Source organism: Entelurus aequoreus, linkage group LG02 (genome assembly GCF_033978785.1).
Source record: "Entelurus aequoreus isolate RoL-2023_Sb linkage group LG02, RoL_Eaeq_v1.1, whole genome shotgun sequence".
Taxonomy (NCBI): Eukaryota; Metazoa; Chordata; class Actinopteri; order Syngnathiformes; family Syngnathidae; genus Entelurus; species Entelurus aequoreus.
In genome coordinates, this window is record NC_084732.1 from 42666503 (window position 1) to 42694406 (window position 27904).

The 27904-nt window shown below is 39.1% G+C and overlaps 1 protein-coding gene and 1 long non-coding RNA gene across 2 annotated transcripts in view; one reads left to right on the top strand and one right to left on the bottom strand.

Annotated features, from left to right (window-relative positions):
- Window positions 1-27904, top strand: part of gse1b (Gse1 coiled-coil protein b) — a 421407-nt gene that overhangs the window by 341464 nt on the left and 52039 nt on the right. The window lies entirely within an intron of this gene.
- Window positions 1749-23321, bottom strand: LOC133634041 (uncharacterized). The gene is made up of 3 exons (XR_009821871.1): window positions 23085-23321; window positions 2109-2324; window positions 1749-2007 (listed from the first exon to the last, which is right to left on the bottom strand). It is a non-coding gene; the product is annotated as an uncharacterized LOC133634041 (long non-coding RNA).

A 27904-nucleotide genomic window follows, 5' to 3' on the forward strand; every position in this document is an offset into this window, starting at 1 on the left:
TATCGTCGATGGTCTCTACTAAATTCTTTCAGCAAAAATATGGCAATATCGCGAAATGATCAAGTATGACACATAGAATGGATCTGCTATCCCCGTTTAAATAACAAAATCAAATTTCAGTAGGCCTTTAATTAGGTTTTTGACAAACAGAATTGATCAAAAATATCTACATAAATCCTGCTAAATAATTTGATTTTGTTTACAAAAAAGTGCCAACAGATTTAACATAAGTGGCCAGCATATGTCTTTACTCACTTAAAAATGATAATAAATCTGTCAAGTTTCCCTTTACTTCATAGTGTAAGGTAGAGATTAGCTGATTCACTTTGGATTGTCATCATTAGATAATACAAATCATAATATTCAACATTATTATCATAATAATTATTCTTCTTATTATTATTATTACTTTGTACTTAAAAACCTGCACTGCAACAACGTAATTTCCCCATTGTAGAATAAATAAAAGTCTATCCTATCGTATCATATCCTATCCTATCCTAATCTATCCTATCATTATTATAATTTTTAGTTAATCTTCTTGGGGTTAAGTCTCTCTCTGTCTTTAAAAACTAGTGATGCCTCTGTTTCTAACTTTAATCGAGGGTCCTTGGACACACCACAGTTATGTACAATGATATACAAAAGTGAAACTTGTACATAACATTTTCCACTGCTGCCACAGATTGATTCATGATATGTTTACCTTTTGTCTATCACCTAATCCTTGTTCCAAAATGTTGTTTCTGTGTGTGAATGCTTAAAGGTGAGCTTAGATGACCTTATGCCGTCTGTGTTACGAGTGAAGTGTACTTCGAAGTAGGTTTGCCGTTATCCGGAACGAACAATTTTGCATTTTTGATAGCGGGTGTAGGTATTCTTAGACATTCTTAATTTGATGCAAGCAATCTTAATATTAAACTTTGACAGCTATATTTGATACTCGCATTAATGACATTTTTTTGTATAATGTATGTAAATAACAGAAAAAAACCCTCCAAACTTTGCAAAACCCCTACTTACTCCTTCACTTTGACGCCCCTGACAGAAACACACCTACTCAGAGGTTGCGGAGGTAGTTTAGATCCATGTTTATCAGTCATTGGTACACCCGCATCAGATAGCTGTACCAATTTATCTTATGTTTATTCTTGTGTTTGTCGTTTGCATGAGTGTAGAACTGAATTGCTTCATATTAAGAGCTGTTTTTAAAATTGTTTTCCTCGTGTGTAGCTAAATAATAACATTTTCAGCTGTTTCAGACTCCTATGTTACACATTAGTTTGCAGTGTGCAAAACAACAAAATATGTGATTTTAAGGGGAGAAAAGCATGCATATCGAACTTTTTTTTCAATCATCATTCACTTAATTTAGTTATGCATATGCTGTCTTTTACTACAAGACACACGTCAATAAGGAATAAAGCAAAACATGTTCTAGACCAAAAATCACTCCATATTCTCTACTGCTTGTTAGTGTTACCATATCTGAGTTATTGTGCAGAATTATGGGGAAATAACTAGAAAAAGTACACTTCATTTATTAACGGTGTTACAAAAAAGATCAGTTAGAATAATACATAATGTTGGATATAGAGAGCATTCAAACTCTTTATTCATTGAATCGGAAATACTGAAATTCCACGACATAGTGAGTTTGCAAACAGCTAAAATTATACACAAAGCAAACTATAACCTGCTACCTGTTATGTACGTGAGGGTTGGAAGGAGACGACACCACGAAGAGCTTAAGGTTACCAGGTTTATTGTAACCTTTGATGATTGTGTGGGATGTGTATGCTACTCTAAGTGTTGGTTGCAGGATTAAGTGTAGAATTAACCATGTAAATAATTCAAGAGGATGTTGTACATGCGTGATGGATGAAAAGTTTGTCTGACCAAGAGGGTAGGCACAAGGGAGATCCGGGGACAGGCAGGTGGTCGAAGGCAGGCGGCAAGCAACAATGTCCAAGTCCAAAACGAGTGATCGAGGATTGAGAGAGGCAACTGCAAGGAGAACAAGGGACATAAGTCAACAAGACAAAAAGGGGCAAAAGACAAAAGCAAGGCGAGGACAACGAGAGGGAAGCCAGAGACGTAATGCTTACTACAAGAGTTAACGACGTTCCGGCGTAGGTCCCAAGGAGTGACTGGTTCTTATGCTGTCCTCCTGATTACTGCCAGGTGTGCTGATGACTAACCGCCTGCAGCTGCGGCGAAGTGAGGGCGTGATGCAATCGGTGGGGGCGTGTCCTGACATGCTGCCAGACAGGGAGTGTGATCTTGCTGAGGGAAAATCTTGGGTTCGAATCCGCGCTGCAACACTACCCAAGAATATACAACAATTCTTCTCAACAAAAGAGGAGAAATATAATCTTAGAGAAAAATGTAATTTAAAACATTTTTTCAAAACTTAAGACCTTCAGTATATCAGTATGTGGAATTAAATTATGGAATGGATTAAGCAAAGAAATCAAACAATGTACTAATATGATCTACTTCAAGAAACTCTTCAAAATTAAAGTGTTTACAAAGTAGAAAGAAGAAGAACCATGATAAACATTTTGAATGTATTTCATCCATCCATTTATTTTCTACATAATCTTACTTATCTCACCATATAAAAAATAACTTACTTCACTAATTATTATTTATTTATTTGTATTGTTATTACTTATGGAGTACATTGGAAATAAATTGAGAACAGGAAGTGAACAAAAGTTTTAGCAACTGCTACGTAAAGGAAAAGGGGTAGGATTAAATAAGCTCTGCTTCTTCCTACTCCTTTTCGAACATGTTGAATAGAGAAACTGGAAATTGTGATGTATCATGTTGTATGCATGCATGTTCGAAATAAACACAAACTCAAACTCACACTCAAACTACGTAAACATATTTGTGAAGATTTGCAGTGCCAATGTGAACTGACTTACCACGAGCAGCAAATAATGCCTCAACAATAATGGAGCACTAATTAGATAAAATACATTATAAGACAAGGCCATGTGACCGAGTAAACAGAAGGTGTCTCTGTCAGTGAGGAGAACGCTGTCCAAACGGGAGCATCAGAGGCTGGCACATCAGAGGCTGAGGTCTCCATGCGGCATCATTATACCTGCTCGCTCTCACTATAGAGGTCAGGGACACACTCTAGTGCTTGGAGGAGAGACAAGGCGCTACAGGCGATACCACACACTGCACATGTGATGCACTCATACACACATTGGAGGGTAAGGTCATGACATCTAAAGCGCAGACATGATCTGTTAGATTCCATGTGCTGTGTGCTTCATGTTGCAGGTGCAGGCTTACTTAAAAAAAATCAGTCAAACGTGTCTTATTCTACTTCCACCCGATTGCAGCCATCACCTATCTAATCTGAATGCTCATCCTCAGCTTTAGGAGAACAGTGCAGCTTTTATTTCTTACAAGAGTGGCTTTGATTTCACAATCTGTGCAGCCGCTGCGATCTAATCCACAGTAAAACCATTGATAAACCAGGCAAGGGTTGGTAGAGGTTGTCATCATCACTACATGAGCTCTTGGTTAGTGGCTGTCCCCTTGTGGACATTTGGTGGAATTACTTCACTATCCCATTTATGAGCTGAGCAGCATCATTAAATTGTAAAACAAAGGGGACATTTTTCGAACACCTGTTGCTTGTTTCAATTAAAAATGAGGCCTTATTAAATTATTGTATTCCCACATTAGCAGCCCACTTAGTGTGCTGTATTTATAATTTATGCTCTGAGAGATGGAAATGGGTAAATAAAAAGGATTTTGTGGTTTAATTCAATATGAACTAACACATTCATTTAACAATTATGGTGCATTTTGCTACAAAAAATGAGTCAAAATCAAGTCGAGGTCTCAAAGTGAAACTCAAACGTGTACAGCAAAATCGTAAGAAAGTACCGTTTGACTAGTTGACTATCCCATCCATCCATCCATTTTCTACCACTTATTCCCTTTGGGGTCGCGGGGGGCGCTGGAGCCTATCTCAGCTACAATCGGGCGGAAGGCGGGGTACACCCTGGACAAGTCGCCACCTCATCACAGGGCCAACTAGTTGACTAATCGAAAAAAAAAAAATAGCAGCCCTATTTGTATTATTCACACAACCTATGTGTATACATTTAAATTCTACTAGCTATATGAACAAGACAGAAAAATGCACGAGCATTATTAAGGGATTCAAAACTACATATTTGCGTTATGTACAGGTGGTAATAAAAAATAATACATAGTATGGATAAGCTTCACAGTCTGTGTAGAGTTTGTTGGCATGGGTTCTTTCTTATAGTCCAAGAACATGCATGTTATGTTAACTAAAGTATTCACTTCAGAATCTGGTTTTAACCACGTAACTAAATGTTAACTAGATCTACTGTACCAGAAGCTACAGTGATCCTGAGCTATGGTAGGCCTCTAGGCATTATTGATGTAAATTTGAGTGTAAAAATTGTGTATTGTGACACTGTTGAGATGGCCAGCTGAGATACTGGCGCTTGTTTACAGGAAGTTGCTCTTTGTGTTGCCCTCTGTGTGTCTGTTGTGATATAATATATCTAAGTATATTAGCCTCCCAGGGTGACTGCGCACCCTGGGAGGCAATGAAATTAAGTGGTGTGGGGGGCCAACTATGGGCCTGCGGATCGCAAATGGCCCCTCAAGCTGTGAGTTTGAGAAACCTGCGATAAATTGTCCGTAGTTGTGAGAACATAAGTCTGATTGATTGTTTGTCGAAACAGTGCGTGTCTGGTAATTGTTTGGCTGTCATAGGCTCCAGCTCAGCCATGAGCTCTAATTGCCCTGTTGTGCATGTTTAGGTTTGCACACTCATTAGCTTGTACAGATGTACTGTACTTAAAAAAGTGGCTAGTGTGTGCGAATTCCATCCATCCATCCATTTTCTACCGCTTGTCCCTTTTGGGGTCGCGGGGGGTGCTGGAGCCTATCTCAGCTGCATTCGGGCGGAAGGCGGGGTACACCTTGGACAAGTCGCCACCTCATCACAGGGCCAACACAGATAGACAGACAACATTCACACTCACTATCACACACTAGGGCCAATTTCGTGTTGCCAATCAACCTATCCCCAGGTGCATGTTTTTGGCGGTGGGAGGAAACCGGAGTACCCGGAGGGAACCCACGCAGTCACGAGGAGAACTGTATGGCTTAAACAATCACTAATCCAATGACTCTCAAACTGTGGTACACCATCTAGTGGTACACCAAATAATCACTTGATGAATGTACAGTGCTTTGTTTTCCTGCATTCAAACACAGTGTTACTGTTTAAACTGTGTGCAATGTTACAGTGGCCAAAAGTATTAAATACACTTGTTAAATAAAACATCTGCCTTGTTTTTAATGAATATTTAGGCCTGTTATGCCATTGTATTTTAATGTTGGTCATTATGTGAGTATACTCAGAGAGACAAAATTTTTTTTTCTGAGATTGTATTTACGGTAATGAAAAAAAAGTTTGAGAACCACTGCGCTAATCTATATCGGAGATAAAGGCAATGTTTACAATAATTGACTTATTGTTACAAATATAATATAATGTACCTTGCATAATATACTGAATATTGTTATATATTTTGTGACTATGTATCGCATTGTCAGATTATTATATCTGAGTGATGGGGCAGGACATTAAAAGCTTTGCTTCTCCCTGCTCCTTCGAACAAACACACAACTTGCTTTTTTGAACTTTAAATGTAATGTTGTTGTTTTTTTTTGTTTGTTTGTTTTTTTGTTTTTTGTTTTTTTACAAATAACGCCATAGTATTGCAGATACTTAGACTTAGACTTAGACAAACTTTAATGATCCACAAGGGAAATTGTTCCACACAGTAGCTCAGTTACAAAGGATGGATAGTATAAGGATGGAAAGGATAATGCAGGTATAAAGTAGACAAAAAATGTACCGTAGTAGCAATATAAAATATAACATATATGTAATATTTACATATGATGTATACAGTATATGATGTATACTGATATTTTATATTACATTTTTAAGGGACGGTGTGGCAAAGTTGGTAGAGTGGCTGTGCCAGCAATCGGAGTGTTGCTGGTTACTGGGGTTCAATTCCCACCTTCTACCTTCCTAGTCATGTCCGTTGTGTCCTTGGGCAAGACCCTTTGCCTCTGATGGCTGCTGGTTAGCGCCTTGCATGGCAGCTCCCGCCATCAGTGTGTGAATGTGTGTGTGAATGGGTAAATGTGGAAATACTGTCAAAGCACTTTGAGTACCTTGAAGGTAGGAAAGCGCTATACAAGTATAACCCATTTATTTATTATTATATACAATATACAACAATTAACATGTACAATATTACAGTATGATACTATTTTTTCCTACTGGAATTGTATAGATGAAGAGTATTTTTGGTTTGTCGTGTCCGGCATAAATACATACATATTAGTATTCATAAATAAACTCATGTTATTAAGTTGAAGCTACTCTGTAATAGTTTGCAAGAAACAGGAAGTGACTATTTTATTTATGTCATTAGGTGAAGGGAAGGGGAGGGGGGCAATGACGGGTCAGTCCTTCAGGCTTGGGGGCGTGGCTAATTGGCGGGGGGATTGGGGGGAGCAGGTGCTTGTTGCCCCCTCCCCTCCCTTCCCCTCCCTTCCCTCCACCTTCCCCCTCCTCCGGCGTGTCTGTGTGTCCTGCCCCCGCCGAGGAAGAAGCCCCACCTCCCGGCTCTCTTGTGCCGGCAAACCTTCCCCTCTCTTCTGTCGCTGCCGGAGCTTCCTGCGTGACAACAAAAGTCTCGACAGGCAGAGATGGACCCGCGCCTCTGCCGCCAATGACGCCAGGAAATTACTCCTTGTTTATTCAAGCCGGTGGAATTTTAGCCCGTTCTTGCATTTTGCGGTGAGTGAGACGACCACAGGACATTTGGGGCTGAACAAGGCAGCGTATGGCGAGCTTTGTGCAGGAAGTCGTAACTATATCGACGAAAAATAGGCTATTAAGTTTTATTTTTCTTGTCAGTGTTCCGTGTTCTTATGCGCTAAGCTTGTCGCGATATGAACGTCAGCATTCCTTCTATGTGTGTCTTGTTAAGGTTGGCCATACAATTATCTTTTAAAAGCAGATTAGTCTGAAGGGTTGACCCCCCCCGCCCCCCCCCCCCCCCTTTAACCACCCAAATTAACTTCTAGTTGATGTGATTATCATGGAAAACACAACCCACAGACATTTTTTTTTAACTCTCATTACTCGCTTTTTTTTTTTTTTAAATAAAGTAACTCTTTTAAATCTCATATTCTGGAGACACATGTTGTTGACCATTTGGTGCCCTCCAGTGAAGGATGTGACCCCTCCGTGTGTGGTTGTGCGTGTGCGTGTGCGCGGCAGGTGGACCGTGTTGAATCGCTTCCCAGGCGCGCGCCTTCAATTGACTGAAGCGCGGGCACGTTTCAACAGCTGCTTCTCCAGAGGGCGCATGCGCACAAAGTGAATTCTACAGCAGCAACAGGCACCCACACTAAAGAAGACCTGTGATTGGTTGGTTTATTAAACTCTGATTTCGGATCAGTGTTTGTGATAAAAGTCACTGTTGTAACCAGGGCTGCACAATTATGGCCATCATAGTAATCACAATTATTTTCATTAATATTGAAATCACAGTCATTAATCACAATTATAAAGTTAAAGTGCCAATGATTGTCACGCACACACCAGGTGTGGCGAAATTATTCTCTGCATTTGACCCATCACCCTTGATCACCCCCTGGGAGGTGAGGAGAGCAGTGGGCAGCAGCGGTGGCCGCGCCCGGGAATCATGTTATGTAAAACAGAACAGCCTGCTGCTGCTAACTGCTAAAGCTAACAAATACAGTTCAGCTGAAGCCCTCACTGACATGACACGTCACTTGGCAACAGACACCGCCTTTTAAAGGCACACACACACTCTGCGTTCACCTTGAACATCCATGCGTTGGTCCGTTTGCTTGTTTGGATTGTTTTGGATTATTTTGGATTATTTATTGTTTGGACCTACTGTGCAAAACCACATTTTCTTACCTATTAGTACCTGTTTTTGTGTATTTGGGATCTGCATAAATCCCGAAAATTTGAAATCAAACTTTGGAGGCATTGCGAAAATATATTTATAAAACAATCTTGCTTTCCTTCATACCTTCCTCCAAACAAGCCGTTTGGAATTTGCCCACAATTGTGAGGTTTTACAGTTGGTGACGTCAGCAAGTATATCTCCATACAGTATATGGTAAAGTTTTACCCAAAGAGCTTTGTACGAGTCCGCCATTGTAGTCAATAAGTTCCTTCTTTTTTTCTATCCTCGTGTGGGGCAGACTGGCTCGTACATGCACATGCATCCTCCGCTGTTACCATTTTTAATACAGAGTAACATATAGTTCTAATTTATATTTGTCAGTGGACTCGATATGAAAGCGCTAAAGACTACAACATGCCTGATGAGAAGAAGATGCAGTTGAAGTGGAGGCACATAAATTAGATCGCCCAGCAAACATTGCATCCTGAAAAGACGGTCAGAAAGCAGCTTGAAGACGGTCTGTTAACATAATAATTTCAAAATTTTGACAAAAAAACTACTATTACATGTTATGTAGACCGCAAGGAAGTGTTTTAAATGTAGCTTATAAAAACGCTGCTGTCCCCTTTTTTAGTCATTTTTGCAAAATGACGGCCGCCAGTAATAGTGATCATCTTAATTACATGACACATCTTTGTTTCTTACACTGTCATCGCGGGTGACCAAACGTGTCATAGGTTTAAATTTTTTTATTATTTGTAGTATTTTCTTTGTTTCTATTCTTAGATGTTGCGGCTGTCATTAAGAAGTTGCGATCACATTACAGTCTTTCTTTAAATAAGATACGGATTGTGTTGGCCTAGTGTGAGTACGACTGTTTTTTTTGTTGTTGTGATTTTGTTGTTTTTGTCTGCAGTATTTTAAATGAATATATGTGTGTGTGCTGTCACTATTGGCATATTGTTTAATTGATTACCCCAGAAGTCCATGTTTTGGAATGTGTGTTATGCTTGTGAGTATTTTAGCTGGATTACACACAAAAACTACACGTTGACATTAGTGTCAAGGTGTGAGGCATGGACCAAGGAAATAAACATTAAAATGTTGTGTAGATCCGGAAATTAATGTTTGCTCTCAGATTTTTAGATATTTTGCACTGCATAAATGCATAAATTCTAGGCCTGGTTTATACTGCCAGGTCCAAATCCAGTTTTTGTCATATAGAGCTTGTATTCTTTGTTGGAGGTCTGCGCCAGTCTGAGTGCCATTCAGTTATTGATGCAATGAATCAAATGCCTTAAAATGGGACAGCATATACAGAAAACTACACTGTCTGATAATTTGTGATTCATAAAAATGAAGAAGTATTTGGATTTGACAATGTGAGATGTCATTGTTTCATAGTGAAATGAAACAATGACATCTCACATAGTCAAATCCAAATACTCACTATGGTTGACACATGCTATGTTTATAAACAAATGTGAATAAAGGTAAATGAAAATAATCTCCACACTGATCAGATTAATTCATAGTGGACATGTGGGCTGTCTGGACGCTTTCTTGGATTTTTCCATTGTTGTAAGTGGATGTATCTGTGATGTTTTAATCATTATATTGACCCTGATTGAGAATATACTGTCGCTACTAAAACACAAATTTTAAAGATAATAGTTTGAAGTCTGATAATGTTCGCAGTTGCTAATGCACTGCTTTGTTGACTCAGTTTGGTCATCTGTGCTACTGCTAGGGATGGAAATGTATAATATTTTTCCGGTTCCAAATCCGCTTTCGATTTTACTTAACGATTCGGTTCCTCAGCTTCAAGGGTTGGAATTGGGGGTTAAATCAAGGGTTGGAATTGGGGGTTAAATCACCAAAAATGATTCCCTGGCGCAGCCACCGCTGCTGCTCACTGTTCGCCTCACCTCCCAGGGGGTGATCAAGGGTGATGAGTCAAATGCAGAGACAATCATTGGTACTTTAACTTTAACTTAACTTAACTTTATCGGTTCTCTCATCAATTCTTATTTTTGAAAAAAAGAGAATAAAAAGGTGGATTAGCATCAATTTAGTTTAGTTTAGAGGTAACATGACCTTACAAAGCCAACCGTGAGGTCTTAAAAGGCACATAGTGTAGACAATAAAAACATTTCAAAAAACAAATATATATTCTTCAAATATAACAAAATAAAACACAAAAATGCAACATGTTGTGACATTTTCAAAACTTTTAAGAATTGTGTCATCTCCCTGTAAAAAATACAGGTGAAACTTAAAAAAGTAGAATATTTTGCAAAGGTTTGTTTAGATTTACCAGGTGAAACGAATATATGACATAGACTTATTACATGCAACTCGAGATATGTCAAGCTTTCTTTTGATATAATTTTGATTAGGGTGCAACGATTAGTCGACATTACGGACAAATATCGACAATCAAATTTGTCGTCAAAAATGATATTTGTCGACATCACTTGTGTTTTTCCGCCACAAGCGGGTCTGCGCGGCCACTCGCATGTAAACAACATGTAAAGTGTAAGAACAATTCCACTTATTTTTGTTAAAAACATGAATACCTTGCTCATTTTGCAAAGCGGACTTTGTTTTTATGGCATTACATGTGTGATACGCGAGCATTTAATGCGGAGGCATGATGTTGGACATCTGGAGGGAGGATGCGGTCTTAGCCTCGATAAGATTGTTAGCTTGTCTTGTGCCTCGCTAGCTAGCTAACAAGTGAGACACGACATTTTGTGAAAAATAGATTTAAATATCATTTTAGCCAAAGTCAGCCAGCTAAAATTTGTCTACATCTTTTCAAGTACTTTTTAAAGCGGTGTCAATTTACAATGCCGTAAAAAAGGCACAATAACAAACGTGAGCCGTGCGCACACACACACACACAAACACACACACACACACACACACACACAGCCAGGCACCAATGCGAAGGTATCATAAGAATTAATCTATTAATTCAATCTATTAAATAGGCAACATTTTAAAAATTCATTTAATATAGAATTCAACACATTGAGTCTATTAGAGCGCTAAAACTGCCAAGAGTTAATCGATAGTCAATACACCAGTTTGAAGCTTTTTAACCACGTCATCACAAAATGCTGTTTTTTAGAGTAAGTTGGATTTTGTGTTTTATTGTTAGTTTTTTTTGCTGCTATTTTAACAGTTGTTTTTTAAAATACATAAACAAGGTTAATTGTGTTTTTAACACTTTGTCTTTCCTTTCTTTTTAATGGAAACATTTTAATAATCATTTAATCATTTTTTAACAGCTGAGTGAGCAGCACAGTTACAGTACAAATAAATATTTATGAATTAATTAGAAATATTTGTTGTTCGTAAGCACATGCCTATAATAACTTAAGCTGCATTAAAAAGTCGATGGAAAAATTAGAACCATTAAATATGTGTATGCTTTATAATCTGACTCATCGACTAATCGTTAAGATAGTCGTCGACTAATTAACTATCAAATAACTGTTAGTTGCAGCCTTAAATTTGATGATTACAGTTTACAGCTTATGAAAACCTCAAATTGAAAATGTTCGAAAATGTGTGGTTTTCAAAAAGTGTAAGCCATGATCATCAAAACTTGAATAAATAAAGGATTGACATATCTCACTTTGCATGTAATGACTTTATATCACATACAGTGTTTCCCATAAACTGCCAAGATACCTGTGGCGGTGGGGGCGTGGCTATGGGCGTGGTCACCATGACATCATCGAGTAATTTGCATAATTTACTACAATGATTTGATATTCTCTAAAAAGGCTCAAAAAATGTATACTTACTAATTAGTAATAACAGTTTTGTTTTAAACGTCCATCCATCCATCCATCCATTTTACAATATAATTACAACACTTTATGTACATATTTATATACAGATTTGAACAATAAGTTATTCACTGAAATATATTTATTAATTGTGGTTCTTACAAAAAAATATATCTTATAAAATATAAAAGCTAAAATGTCTCAAAGCTCTGCCCCTTTAATTAGTGCATACTAAATAATTTAACTTTAGCCTACTACTACAACCATATTATTTACCAGCTACATAAAGTGAAACAGAGGCAGAGGTGTCCTGCCACAGTCAGTAACAAATAAACAGAAAACAGTAGTGGTGGTAGATAGACACAGAGCTTCATCAAACATCTGATCCACTGAACAAAGAGCTCCAAAAATCTTGAACTTTAGACTGCCATCAGTTTTACTCCCTACACTTAACCATGTGTTTCCTACTGCCTGCAGACTTTGCACCTTTTGTTATATACACATGTTGTGTTTCTAATATAAATACATTTAATAAAGTCAAATAAAAATAAGGCAACAAGAGAAGTATCCTACACTTCTCTTTTGTATAGTAAATCTGAACAGCCAATATGGGCATCTACATCAACTATATGATTTGCCTGAGAAGCTGGAGAGGACAAAAAAAAAATTAAATTTTATTTTTATTTTTATTTGTGGCGGACGTAATTCTTTCGTGGCGGGCCGCCACAAATGAATGAATGTGTGGGAAACCCTGAAATAAGTTTCACATTTGAAGTTCAATTGCTGACATGAAAAGACTTTCAGGCATGTGATTTTTCCGTCTAAAGTCGGAATTCCGTCTTTTTTAATCTCGGGAAAAAAAAAAAATTATCTCCCGTTTTTCCGTTTTTTTTCCGACCCTAAATCAAGATTCGAGACGTAGTTTATATTACGCCGTAGTTGATTGGTCGATATGTTCCTTGTGACCAATCAGGACATCTGTTATGAATGATGACGTTAATAACGTCATCATTCATAATGGTTACTACGGCCATTTTCCATATGTAAACAATGTCGATTCTCGAGAGAAAGGACGCTTTATGAGTAAAATAAATTGATAAACATGTCAAAAATAAGTTTCGATGGGACTGGATGGAAAGGGAAATCACTGATACTGTTGGGAAGAAGAAAGTTACGACTTTGTTCGGGGATTTTATTCGGAAAATCGATCGTCCCGGAAAGGTTTTGTGCACGTGGTGTCATGATAATATTGACTATGGATCACGAGGTTTCAAGACTTTGGAAGTACATGCGAAACGCCAAAAACATGAAACAACTTGAAGCAAGGAAAACAAACTTTTCACTAGCTGGTACTTTTGGATGTCAACCGAAAGTGAGCAAACCTTACGGACTTCATCCTTTGTTTACATCGACAACTGCCGTAGACATCGAGTGGAAAGATCCACCCACTTCAGTTGCAGACAGGGTTGTTAATAATGAGGTAAGCTAAAAAATATTTGCTTGCGAAATACGCATGTTTGTTTTAAATATTAACCAATTATTGCTTAGCGAAATATAAATGGGTTTTTCTAAAAATAAAAAGCCACGTGAAAATATATTATGAAATTACAGAAATTCAAAGAGTCGCGTTATTGATTCCAGTTAACAATTTATTTTAAATAAATTTGCATATATTACTATTTTGTAATATTAAGTTAAATAATAAATGATAAATGGGTTGTACTTGTATAGCGCTTTTCTACCTTCAAGGTACTCAAAGCGCTTTGACAGTATTTCCACATTTACCCATTCACACACACATTCACACACTGATGGCGGGAGCTGCCATGCAAGGCGCTAACCAGCAGCCATCAGAGGCAAAGGGTCTTGCCCAAGGACACAACGGACGTGACTAGGAAGGTAGAAGGTGGGAATTGAACCCCAGTAACCAGCAACACTCCGATTGCTGGCACAGCCACTCTACCAACTTCGCCACGCCGTCCCTTCTTATGTATTATCTTATATTTATTTATGTAAAAAAAAAAAAAGTTTAATTTTTTTTAAATAACTTTTGCAACTTGTGTTAAATATCTGCTCCCTTGTAAGAGTCTTACACATTATGTCTGATAGTGATAGTTGAGCGCACAATGAATGTAAGATGATGTATGTAAACCTGGCTCGGTCCAAGCATATCCTTTTTGCAAAGTGACGTTTTTAAAGTTGTTGAAATTTTTGCTCAGCAAACCTATCCCTAATCAGGTTGGCATATTTTCAGGGGCCTTTTGTGCTGTTTGTGGTGTTGTGCCCGCCTGCAGTGTGTAGAGCGTCTGGGGGGTTGGGGGGGCTAGACAGCAGCTGTGTTCAGGAGAGTGTTGGTGACAGTTTGTCTGTGGCAACAGCACCTGGTGCTGTTTAGAGAGTGATTAGCACCATCCCAAGCAGCCCCCTGTACTGTTTACACAAGGAGCAAAGAGTTAAAGGTGACCCTCTATGCATTTCCTTATCAACAATGTTTATTGATAGCTTTGAATATCACTGACTGTAGAAAGAGAGGCAGGGTCTTTTGCATGGCTTTACATAGTTCCACAATAGAGAGCATGGGATTTATTTTACTGGGCAAAGTTGAATTTGACTAGTCTTACAAAACAATGTCCTAAGATCTTATGAAAAGGGCAACACACACAAACCGCTCGCTTTGTGTGTCAGGGCAGGGTTGCTATGTGGTCTGCCTGTGTGATGGAAGAGAAACCGCTGTAGGATGTTTAGGAAATTAAGTTTTGCTTGGCCCACACACACACACACACACACACACACACACACACACACACACACACACACACACACACACACACACACACACACACACACACACACACACACACACTTACACAAACACAAACACACACACACACACACATACACACACACACACACACATTTGTGTCCCTATTCTGCGGCTACTTCTGTCATTCTCAATCTCGAGCTCAGTCTGGGATTTTGTGACATTTTGGGTCCTGTTTGATGGATTTATCCTTTGTAGACAATGGGTGTTTAGGAAAACATTAGTAAAGGTACGCTGGACCATTTAGGACAGCTGAACAAAGAAGCCATAAAGCACTTATTTGGAAAGATGAACGGGATTGTTTCGTGACAGACAGGAGGCCAGGGTAGGGACACAACCCAATGGAACAGCACACCAGAGATTGTCAAGGAAAGCACTAAACCAGACACTTTTTTGTGGTTCTTTTGTTTTTGTTATTAAATGCATGCTGCTTTTTGTTCCATATTTCCCAACAGAGGTTGCCTATCACTGCTTGTTCATAAACATGCATGGTGAAATGTCTTTGTCACCCTGCTTTGCTTATCATAATGAGGAGGGCATGGCTGATATGTGCTTTTAAGGCATGTGTGTGGGACATTAATTGAATTGTCCCATTGCTCTCACACTTTGTAAGAAAGAATGTTTCGGTGAATCCGGTTGCTCACCGGTCACATAATTAAATACACCTGCACAGTAATAGCTGTTTAAAAATGCTTACAAAAAACATTCAACTGACAGATAGTTATCAGTACAGTAATATTTGTTATGAACACACTATATATAGCACAGTGGAGAAGTAATAGGTTCACATGCGCTCACCATTTTAAACAGTCCAAACCAGTTAGACTCACTGCCACCAAATCAAGTTTAAGACCAAAGTGAAACGGTTGTGTGAATTATTGGTTGTTGTTTGCTTGAGTAATTCTCGCTCCTCTCGCCACTCTAAACCTCGTCGTAGACACCCGTTGAACGTGTGTTTGTTTGTGGTTTGCCACCATTTGCTGCTGCCGCTGTCATACCGCTGAGGCTGATAAGCAAAGGCTAAATAAACACAACGTAGGCAACATGAGCACGCTAGATAAGGGAATCATACACACACTCAGCACTGAACATGCTTGACTATTGCCCTCACCCCTTTCATTCAGGATTATTATTATGAGTGTGTTTAGTATGTAATGAATGCTCCACCGGTTTGTGTGTGTGTGTGTGTGTGTGTGTGTGTGTGTGTGTGCGTGTATGTGCGCTTGTTCCTATCAGTCCTATGTCCGTGTTTCCTCCAGTAGCACTCGGCCTTACCAGCATTGTGCCACAGGCAACTCTTTAACAAAGGCCTTTTCCTACTGCTATCTCATCATCATGTCTCCCTTCCCCTCTTTCTGTGTCTGCTTCTATCTCTTTTCAACATGGCTTGTCTGTACGGCACTTCAACCCCCCCCCCCCCCCCCCCCAGCCCCCCACCCCCTCACACACACACACACACTCACACATTACTACCGTCCACTGTGTCATCAGCTTAATCAGCTGACTGTCATACTGTGTTTTGCGCAGAGCCCTTACCCTGAACCACGATGTCCATTATGTGTCGTATGGCTGCTGTTGGTAGAGCTGCTCTTTATTAGTCCCCAAAAATTTATTTTTTGCGCATGAAGGTCATATTGTTAAATAGAAAAAGATACTAAATGGCTTCTGCATGCAACTAGATAAGGAACTATTTATTATGAATCTCTGCTGCGCTTTTATTGCCATGATTTTTCCTACACTCGGATAAAAAGGCGTCGTAACCATAGACTAATAATGCTCACCAAATCCCCTCAAATAGTGGGCCCCTGGCCATTAACTATAGGAAGGACCACATATTTTTGTGAGGTAAAGCATCTCATGTAAAGGATTACCTTTTATTTGTTCAAGTAGTTGACACAACTAGCGATTATTTGAGGCATGCCATTTATTAGAGTGGGTAGCACTGTTTGAGATAACAGGATTTACATGTTGTAATGTCTTATGAGGTAAAATATTCATATGGGTGAGTAGGCACTATGGCTGGGTATTAAAGTCAATTCTAAATCAGTTAATCACAATTTGATTCAATCTGCACTTAAAGGTGAACTTTTTTGGTATTTTGCCTATCGTTCACAATCATTATGAGAGACATAACGAAGGATGGATTTTTTTTGCATTCTAAATATTAAATAAATGCAATCAAAAGTCAGCTTACAATGGCACCTATGGGAGCCGGGCAATTCCGCCTATACAGCCCTTAAAAAACACCCAAACATTTCCATTGACATTTTATATACATGATGTAAATATATAATGTAATGTAGTAATGGGCAAATTTAAAATAACATTTAAAATTTGCGTATTTTGATCATTTTAATTTTTATTTCAAAAACGCATCACAACGTTTGTTTTTTTTTCTTCATCACTGATTATTACTCTGTGTAGACTTTGTGAGAGCCAACAAACATAATAAAAAAATAATTTACTGTACAATGTATGCTGTCATTAGGATGCTGACTGCTAGGATGTTCATAAAATACCATTTAGGTGAAGAATGTCTCATCATCCTCACAAAAAAACAGAGTTGGGGGAGCAGGAGGTGGACCACAAGTCTTTTTGTGTTGTGCTCGCCAGTTTTGGGTCCTAAATGGCTGTCAAAGTGTACCAACTTGTCGGAATACCTACTCAGACGTCTTTTGTCCAGGTGATATGCATGATTTATGATCTAGAATAAATTTACAGGGAACAAGGAAGCGAGGAAGCAGCAGACCACTAGATGATGCACACATAGTGACACATGAAAGGGATCTGCAGTAACATAAATAGTTTGTCTGCGTTAGCACTTATAATAACAATATATACCAAAAATACTTGGCTGATATTCAAATTACGAAATGTAAATGGAGTTTTGGTGGCGGTTTTTGAATGGTTATTTATGGGCTTTTATGGGCAAAATAGAGGAGCTCCCTTTGGCTTCGCTGTAAGCAGACTTTCATTTACTTTTATTTTTAATTTAGAATGCCTAAAAATAAAAATCCATCCGTCGTCATGCCTTTCATAATGATTGTGAACAATAGACACAATAAATAAATAAAAAGTGCTGCGATGAGGTGGCGACTTGTCTAGGGTGTACCCTGCCTTCCGCACGCTGAGATAGGCTCCAGCACCCCCCCTACCCCGAACGGGACACGCGGTAGAAAATGGATGGATAAAAAAAAGTGCAGTTCCCCTGTAAAGGGGTAAAACACGTGCACAAACCTTATGAAGAAGACAAAAGGATTTTTTTTTTTGCATTCTTATTTGTAATAATTGGCTTGTTCTAGGTGGCTAACAATGCAGCTAAAGGGATCAATCCATACCATCACTTTGGAAATGCATTCAAAAACCGCCAACAATACTTAATTTACGTTCCGTAACCTGTATAATAACCGAACTGTAGCGACATTGTTATTGTAAGAGCGAACACCTATGAACCCTATTTCTAGCGTAGTAACACATCGCCTTGTGACGGCATGCTATGGTATTAGCCATTAGCTAGTTACTGCATAAACAGCTGAATGGTTTCAGTTTGTGATACACAACACAATTCCCCCAAAAAGTGCAGTTCCCAATCAAAATCAGTATTTAGTGTTTTTCTTTTCACCATAAACAACTTTGGACAGTTTAAACTTTATTAAACATCTCAAAAGTGCAATTTTGAAACAAGAAACTAATTGCAAGTGTGAAAGTACAGTACTTGTTTTGCAACATTCCATTAGTACAAGTTGTAGTAAGGTATTGTTTCTTGAAGTGCTATTTAATACCAGTATATTTGTGAGCTATTTTTCTTGGACTCTTATTTTGTTAGTATAGTCAGACAGGATGTAGCTTAAAGCGATGTTATTGTGAAGGCCCGAAGTGTATGCTAGATTTTTCTGCCACACTTGACAACCGTGTTGAGTGAAGGGAGATGATTATGAATACAAAAGTACCTCCCGAGTATGACTGCTCTCCTTTCTTCAGTAGTGATCTTACAAGACTCTCAATTACACATATAATCAGCAAAAATAACAGTTTTAAGTCAAATGTATTTGTTGCATGATCATAATGTAGTGTGGTTCACTTCGAGCCTGAGCTACTTAAAGTTGGCGAGTAAGTGTTGTGATGGCTTCTATTACAGTATCTGCTTTGTTTATAGCGAACCGGGTCCTACTATAATGCTAGTAAGTCCCTCATTTTTATTTGTTTAGCCGCAGACAGCATATTGTGGGCGGCTAACATTGAACAGCTGACTGTCATACTGATTTGATCAATATTATGATTAAATCAATTATTTATTATTTTATCTCTTTAAAACACACTTATATACACTGGAGGATACACTTTTTAATCAGAATACAATTAAAAAATAGGTAAAATATTTTATATAATAACAAATGAAATTGAAAAAATATGAGTATTTGACCAAGCCGATAATCACTGTAGCGGTGTACTCAGCTGACTTCCGTGCATCCAGCACTTTCACTTCTTACTCCGTGACACCGAATGGTTGTCTATTGAGTCCCTGTGAACTTGGATTGACTAAAACTTCATGCAGCCCTCAATTAGATAAAGGAAAAAGGATGAATGGATTTTTCAATCAAAGTTAAAAATGATGGCCTTTGTATATGCTCAAACCCAAAGGTGTGAAGATAGAAAACGGACAACATAATGTGTAATATAACATCCAGTTGTGTGGTACATGCAGCCTGTGTGTTCCTAATTAAAAGGTAACAGAGCACAGGTGCAAGAACCATGATAAGGCATGATAACGGAAGCTGCTCTGTTCGACATGTGTGCTTCTACTTGTGCTTTTATGGTTCACATGCACAGCATCCACATCTGCCTCCTTTCTCAGTGTTGCTGGAGCAGGTGCTTAAACGACAAGGTCAGCAGAACCTGGTGGCTACTTAGATGATGATGATGATGGCAAAGACTGGGCTAGTGCTGAAGCTGACCCTCTCATTAGGGGAGCGTTGAGGGCAGCGTCCCCCTCAGCAAGCGGCTTCTAGAGAGTGTGCAGCCACACAGGCAGCAGCTTGACTCCCGGGGCATGGACCATGAGAGCCAGAGAAGACAGAAGGCACTAATGTGTGCACGCTTTTTGCGTGTGTGAGTGTGTGTCTGCATATGTGTGCTTGCACCCTAAGCAGTATTGTGAAGCATAACCAGACTGTGCTGTCACGCGCCCACGCCTGTATCTCTAAGAACGCAGTCACACTCTCCCCAAATGACACACAAACACACAAGCAGCAACCTCCGCCACAGTCAGCATGTAATTAACAGACAGAAGAAATGGTGCTGCCGGGGTGGGTGAGTCGGATGCGGGGATGGGTGTAGAAAATCATCTGAGCTTGTGCTTACCCACAAGACACACTACCTCTCTGAAGATGTGTGCGTCTCTGAATTTAAAAAAAAAAAAAAAGAGGGGAATGTGGTTGGAGGGAAAAGATGCAGTCTGGTCTTTTGAAATTTGTGTTTTTGTTGCAAGCTGCTGGCAGGCAGGTTGAGGTGGTGGTAGTGTGCAGAGCAGAGCTGGAAAAGTGAGAGGTGAAGGATAAATAACGAGGTTCACAGTACACACACAATTATTTTTTTATTTGTGTGCGTGTGCTCATAGGGATGATACTCGAAACCGGTTTTCTCGGTTGTTCGATAAGAAAAGAACCGAGTCCTCGGACTCGAATCCCTTTTTGAGAACCGGTACCCGTTATCGAGACCACTATAGTAACGAAAAAGAGTTGGTTCTTTATTCAAATCCCTGGGAACGAATCCCGTCCCGACCAGAAATGCTCCGTGAGACATCACAAGAAATGGCGTCACGTAGCTCAGTCATTAGGCACAGATAGCGAAAGCAGGAAAAAAATGGACGGGAAAAAGCGCTCCAAGGTGTAATAAAGTTCAAAACAAAAGGTATAATCCAATGAATAACTTTACTGAGAGATTTGAGCAGGGTACACTACAAACACATGACGAACACTTTTACGACCAACCGGAAACATAGCAACCAGGCTAGCAACGCACCTCCTTTACGGCAGCTGTCACAACGTTCTTAAAGCAACCGCAGCACATACATATATATACAACATATATGACATCTCCCTTTTTTAACTTTCGTTTTTCTTTCCTTGTAAACAAAACAAAATCACACTTTATATGTGTTGTCTGTCTAATTATAAATAATGCAGACGAGGCGTGTTGGCTGAGTTCTTGACGTTTACTTTCACAGCGTGCTCATTCTTAGCTGCCGGGTGACGATATGCAACAACACTTTTTGGGGCTACCGCGCATGCTCGTCACTCCCGTTGCATGCTGGGTAGTGTAGTTGTTATATTCCCTAGCTCATAACATTTTTTCCCCTATAAAGAAATAATGTTAACTCAAAGTGTCTTTCTTTTTTTTTAGCTTTAACTTTTCATTTTTTTAGCATTGTATCCACATTTGCAAAGAACTTTTCTCTTCATAGAATTTTCTTTCAATAAAGAAATGAAGTGCAAAAATGTCAAAGCATCATAACAAACAGATATGTCAAATAGCAGCAGAATTGCACTTTTTGGAAAGCTGTATTATTTTCAGTTTTGTGCACAAGGGACTGATTTTATTTAACACTATATTATTATTTATACACCTATAGTGATCACAGAGACAGGTTGTTTTTGTGTTACTGTATATATTTGTTTTTCTGAAAAAATCCCACTTAATATACTTTGGGTAACAACAGTCAATATTTATTTATTTTATTTTATTTTTTTAGGGGGGTAACAGTCAATATGTATTTATTTATTAGATTAAATTGTTTTCTTATATAATAAAAGTGAGCTTTTGTTAAACCAAATATTGTGTGTTTTTTTCCATATACAACCACCTATCTGGACTAGATGAGAGAATCGATAAGGAATCGGTTCGATAAGAGGATTCGATAATAGGCTCGAACTCGATAATTTCTTATCAAACATCATCCCTATGTGCTCATGTGTGTGTGTGTGTGTGTGTGTGTGTGTGTGTGTGTGTGTGTGTGTGTGTGTGTGTGTGTGTGTGTGTGTGCATGCTAGAGACAGTGGGAGAAAGTGAGGTCAGAAAAAGATGTGCTGCACTATGGCATCTGCTGTAGCTGCATAGTGGAGGCCTGCTGTATAACGACAGCTCTCACACAGGCATTACTCGCTTGCTCTCTTCCTGATTCCCCGCTCCTTCCCTCATTTTTCACCCTTACTTCTTTGTCTTCCTCCCGCTTTGATTCTTCAACTCGGCATGAGCCACAGAGCTGCCGTTGCAAGATTTCCCTGATACGATGGCTCGACCTTTGCCACAAGGCACACGAGGTTTCATGCACGCACGCATTCGCTGACAGGTGTCCGTGCATGTGCAAACACTAACAGACACATCCGTTCTTTCGCGCCTGAGGGTAGATTGCCCTGACATCTCATCTTTGAAGTCAAACAAACCTGGAACCACCAGAGCAGGTTTATCCTGCTGTGCTTCAGAATAATAATGTGCGTATGTGTGTGTGTACTGTGTGGATGATGACATACATTTGTGTATACTTATGTCAAAGCTCCACCATCCATGTGTCCCCTACTTTAACCTTTTTGATCATGCCTGTTGGCCTTAACTGACAATATGACCTCTTCTGATTTTTCTGTTTCCTACTTTTGTTTGTTTATGTACAGTTTGATCCAAAAGTATTTGGATCAGATACAGTTTTTATTGTTTGTGAGTTAAGAAAAGACCTGCACATATGAAACTGCATGCACATCTTGATTTTTTTTCTCTTCCATTCAAAACTATCGTGTTGGTGTATAAACAACCACATGCATTTATCATGTGTACATTGCAGCATCACTAGTACTTTATTTCTATAGTAGGAACTACTCCCACCTGGACACCCTCTTGTCAGTGCATCTTGAGCTGGCTAACAATGCTGTCAGACCTAACGGATGCGCACACACCATAATCTGTCCCGTGCAAGTATCTGAGCTAAACCTGGCTAATTTGACCATGGCAGGAAGTAGAACCTGCCCTCAAACTGAATTTCCCCATGTGAGTATAAAGCCTCTGTGGTTTGGTCTCTTTTCGCTGTAATGAGATTCTACGATCTGAGCTGTTGTTTTCTACATGTCTGCTTCCTGGTCACACAATCAAATAAAAGTGAAAGGTGAAAAATTGTTGTTATTAAAGTCAAACCCTTTTTGGTATAACCAGTACAGTGCACACATTGTCTATTTGCTCCGTTAGCACAGTGGAAAGTCAACCAACATCAAGATTGTTAAATGCACGAGAATTTGGAACATGATTATAAAACATGTTTAACCACCTCCCTTGCCAAATATTTCACTTCAGGGAAATTGCAGCCTTGTTTAGCCCGTTCAAAGGTGACTCCCAAAACTTAAATGTGCCAAGCCAAATTAGTTAAAAATGCACTTGCTTTTCTTTGGAGCGAACAATGTGTCCACAGTTGTAGACCGATGATCTTCCAGCCTTGCTGCGATGGACATGGCGTTCAAGTCGGCAGGGTGGTGGCTGGATCAGTTGGATGCAACACCACTGCTAGTTTTAACGAGCTGATAGGCAAATCCCTTCCTGGTTAAAGATTAACCACTCGCTAAAGCTGCCTCTGCTTGATCTCCCCATTGACCAGGGCACACAGGAGCCAAGAGGATTTACTTTATGCATCTGTGTAGCTGTGTGTGTTTGTTGGTGTGCACGAGAGAGAGTGAGAGAACAAATAATCTGCATTCCAGCTTGCAAAAGGGTGGACTTGTTTGTTTGACTACAGGAGTTAGTGATCGGCTTTACTCCCAGTGGGGTGTTAAAAGTGTATGTTTACTGTATGCCATTTCGCAGCCAATATGCTCAGGCTGTGTGTGTGCGTGTGTGTGCGTGTGTGTGTGTGTGTGTGTGTGTGTGTGTGTGTGTGTGTGTGTGTGTGTGTGTGTGTGTGTGTGTGTGTGTGTGTGTGTGTGTGTGTGTGTGTGTGTGTGTGTGTGTGTGTATGGGCGGGATCATGTTTGTATGTGTGTGTGGGTTGTTCTAATCTACATTCCGTTCCTTTTGTTTTGTTTTCCCTCAGGGCGTAACGGCATGAAAGGGTTAAGAGCTTGAAGAAGCTCAGCCTGTAACAGATTCCTTTCAACAACCAGGTTGTCAGTGCAACTGTTGAACTTGTGAATAATTTGCACACTTCAAAACATATATTCATATCACTTAACACTTTCAAACCCCTTGGGGTTCTCAGTTAAATCAGTTACCTACCTCAAGTCTAATGTGCTACGCGATTTTAAGGGGTTGGGAGGAGAACTGAAAGGATGCATTAACCTATTACCTGGGAGAGGACGCCATCTGCAGGATATTGGATTTATCTACATCATCTTTGCTTATACTGTAAAGATGAACAAGTGTGGTGTATGAGGGAGATGCTGGAGGCATGCTGCTGTTTCCTACAAAAGCCTTAGTTTGCATGCCTTGTGTATGTTTATTTTGCCAAACATGCTCGATTGATTTTACTTTCGCATGCTGGATTAGAAACGAGTCTCTGCCAAAACTGTTGCCACAAAGTTGGACACAAAATTTTACCAAATCACAGTCTTGTAATGACAAATAAGGAGGATCGAGGGATTTGTTGCTCAAATCATATTTATGAATTGATTCAATAAAGGGACTGTTTGCAATCAACTCATTTTACACCATAATAAAGGCCTGTGCAATATATAGCCTAACAAAAATTTAAAAAAAATTGATATATGATTATTTGCCTACCTTTTAAAGAAACCAATGAATACAAATGACATACATACATCATTCAAAATCAAAACTGCATTTTTTGTTATTTGATCAAAAACTTTTAAATGACACTTCAAACATTGCATCTTACTCTTAGCAACATTGTAATTTGAATAATGTTATTTTTAGACCAGATATAAATTAGACTTTTTGTGGAATAATTTTCAAAGAACTAAATTAAGAGCTTCCTCTGGGAAGCACTACTTCTGTCTTGTATAAAAACGACTTCTATATGAACAAAAATGTAGCATTGCACATTGCATGTAAACAAATAATAATCTCCAACATTAAGATAAATAAAGTGAAAACCTAAAACTTATGTCATGAATAAAATACTACTGTAAATAAAAATTGTGTATTATACATTGTATGCAAATATGTAATCAAGTAAAACATTGAGAAAAAGTTTAATTTAGTAAGTGGATAAATGCAGGAGTTTTCATTTACACATCTTTGTGGTGTGCAGGGCGACTGGCACTGTGCTAGTGATAGTATATATCTGTATCATGAATCAATTTAAGTGGACCCCGACTTAAACAAGTTGAAAAACTTATTCGGGTGTTACCATTTAGTGGTCAATTGTACGCAATATGTACTTCACTGTGCAACCTACTAATAAAAGTCTCAATCAATCAATCAATGCTTCTTTCTCTTCATACATGATATCATCATACACACCGGGTGTAGATGATTACACGCTCTTGTTAGCGTTAGCATTAGCCATGTTTTGCTAGGCATGTGAATCTCTGTTAAGAAATAAGGAAGAGGGTGGAAGCTAAGGAAACTCCTGGGGGCAAAAAGTTTACCGGCGCTAGAGGAGGAAAAAAAAACCTAATGTTTTGTTTCTTTAAATCGTCTGCAACAAAAAACATAAATTTACAGATAAAATCGATATAAATATGCTTTAACAGAACATATACAGTATATACTTTTTTAAAGTGTATATTTTTCACAGTTACAAGTGTTACCATATCTGAGTTATTGTATAGAAATATAGGGAAACAACAACAAATGTGCGCTTCATTCACTAACGGTGTTACAAAAAAGATCATTTAGAATAATACATAAGGTTGGATGTAGAGAACATACAAACCCTTTATTTATTGAATCAAAAATATTGAAATTCAACGATTTGGTGCATTTGCAAACAGCTAAAATTATATACAGAGCAAAGTATAACCTGCTACCCAAGAATGTACAACATTTTTTCTCAACAAAAGAGGAGAAATATAACCTTAGAGGAAAATCTAATTTAAAACATTTGTATGCGCGTACAACACCTAAAACTTTTAGCATATCTGTATGTGGAATTAAATTATGGAATGGATTAAGCAAAGAAATAAAACAAAGCACCAATATGATTCAGTTTGGGGGTTAAACCACCAAAATTATTCCCGAGTGCGGCCACCGCTGCTGCTCACTGCTCCCCTCACCTCCCAGGGGGTGACACATAGGGATGGGTCAAATGCAGAGGGTAATTTCACCACAGCTAGTGTGTGTGTGACTATCAGTGGTACTTTAACTTTAACTTTAAGAGACTGTTAAAACTACAAGCATTCACAAAGTACACAGAAGAACTATTACGATGAACATCATTAACCTTTTTTTATTTTTATTTTTTGACATAATGATTATTTAGGTATTTCATATTTGTTCACTTACTTATGGTATATTATTTATTTATCCATTGTTTTGTTACAAACAGAGAACAAGGAAATGGGATAAAATTGATATGATATGAAAAGGGTTAGGATTAAATAAGATCTGCTTTTTCCTACTCCTTTTCAGACGTGCTGTAATGAAACAACTGGAAATATGTGATGCATTACATTGTTGCGCATGCATGTTCGAAATAAACTGAAATTGAACTGAACAACTTGAATAAAACTCACCTGACAGTGTGAAGAATGTGTCTGCCGTTCAGTCTTATCACTCACCGTTGAAGAAAAGCAGCTAACAATTTGCAGTCACATTGTTGTTACAATAGAATATACATTCAATGATAGCCAATGTTAGTAGTTAAACCATTAGCTGACCACACACAAAGTTAATGTGTGTCTACATACCTCATTCTGTTCGAAAAGCCATAAGAGGGCTTAGAACACTTTGGAAAGTTAGCGCCCTCTCGGCACCTGTGTAAAGGGTGCAAAAAGTCCCTTAACATATGCCAGTAATCCATCCATCCATCCATTTTGTACCGCTTGTCCCTTATATTCATCTAAAGTGTTTTGGGGGCTACATTTCAAGAAAGCTAAAGACCGGGGGGAAGACTTCGGAAAACCACAGTAGTCATTTGTTTTTGGTCTATATATTTTGTCAGAGTTACAGGAGCGCTCTGCTGTTTTTAAAGACCTTTTGCAAAAAATCTAGTCAAAAATCATCTCTATGACAGCACATACAACAGGAGCACTCTTGTGTTTTTAGGAATTTGTTGCGAAAATGCTTGTCTCCCAAGTTTTGACCTAAACTCGGGGGTCCGGTATGGTGTCATTCCCAGGTCGGCTTTGGTCCCTGGACCGCCAGTTGAGTATACCCTGCTCTATAATTTAGTCAGCGTGCTAGTTTTAAAGTCTATTTACCTTATTATAAAGATGTATCGTAAGTAACAGATGCATTGTGCTCCAGGTGGTTGCCTGATAAGAGCAGGCTGAGCTGTGTGATGATGGGGAGATAAAGCTAGAGCATGTGGAGAAGAACAGAATTGTGCTTTGTCAAGCGGTGACCTTTGGCTCTGTGCTCGCCACCATATAGCTCTGCCCCAAAGGTAATACCTCTCCGCTGTCATCTCTGTGGCCTGCCCGCTCCCTCGCTCTTCTGAGAAAAGAGAGGCGAAGAAGCGGGAGGATACACAACACACACAAAAAGGACACATTCACACCGCTGCAGGAAGCTTTGCTTCTACTATTTCCTGTACGCTCTACCACTGTCTCCCTGCTGACAATCAGTCTTAACATAAATGCATCATCCCCGTATTGAGTCAGTGTTTCCATTTTCGTGAATGCCAAAATAGTCATGACACGCCAGTCATGCCCATAAAGCTAATTGATCTTAGCTCATTGTGGGCAATGCGCCTATTGCCAGGGTTCTGTCTTTCCTTCAATGCTCCAGGGCTCCACACAAGCCGCAACTTGTCTTTCTTTCTCAAGAAGGGGATTTACAAACCCTTAGTGCGCCCAATTGCATCAACACACACACACACACATGGCCTGTGACCACCCGCCAGAAAGGGTCAGACGTGGTGAAGAGCTGAGCATCCTCCTCTGCTTTCCCTCGCTTCCCCCTTCCCCCAGCCCGCCTTGGCAGGGCATGCATGCCTGTCTGTTATCTACAAATGGTTAAGGAATTATAGGTTGAGAGGGTGGAGGAGGAGGAGGAGGGAGAGCGAAAAGGAAGGCTGGAGGGAGGTTTATGTGTGTGGATGTGTGTGTATGTGGGTGGGTGGGTGTGTGTGGGTGGGGGGA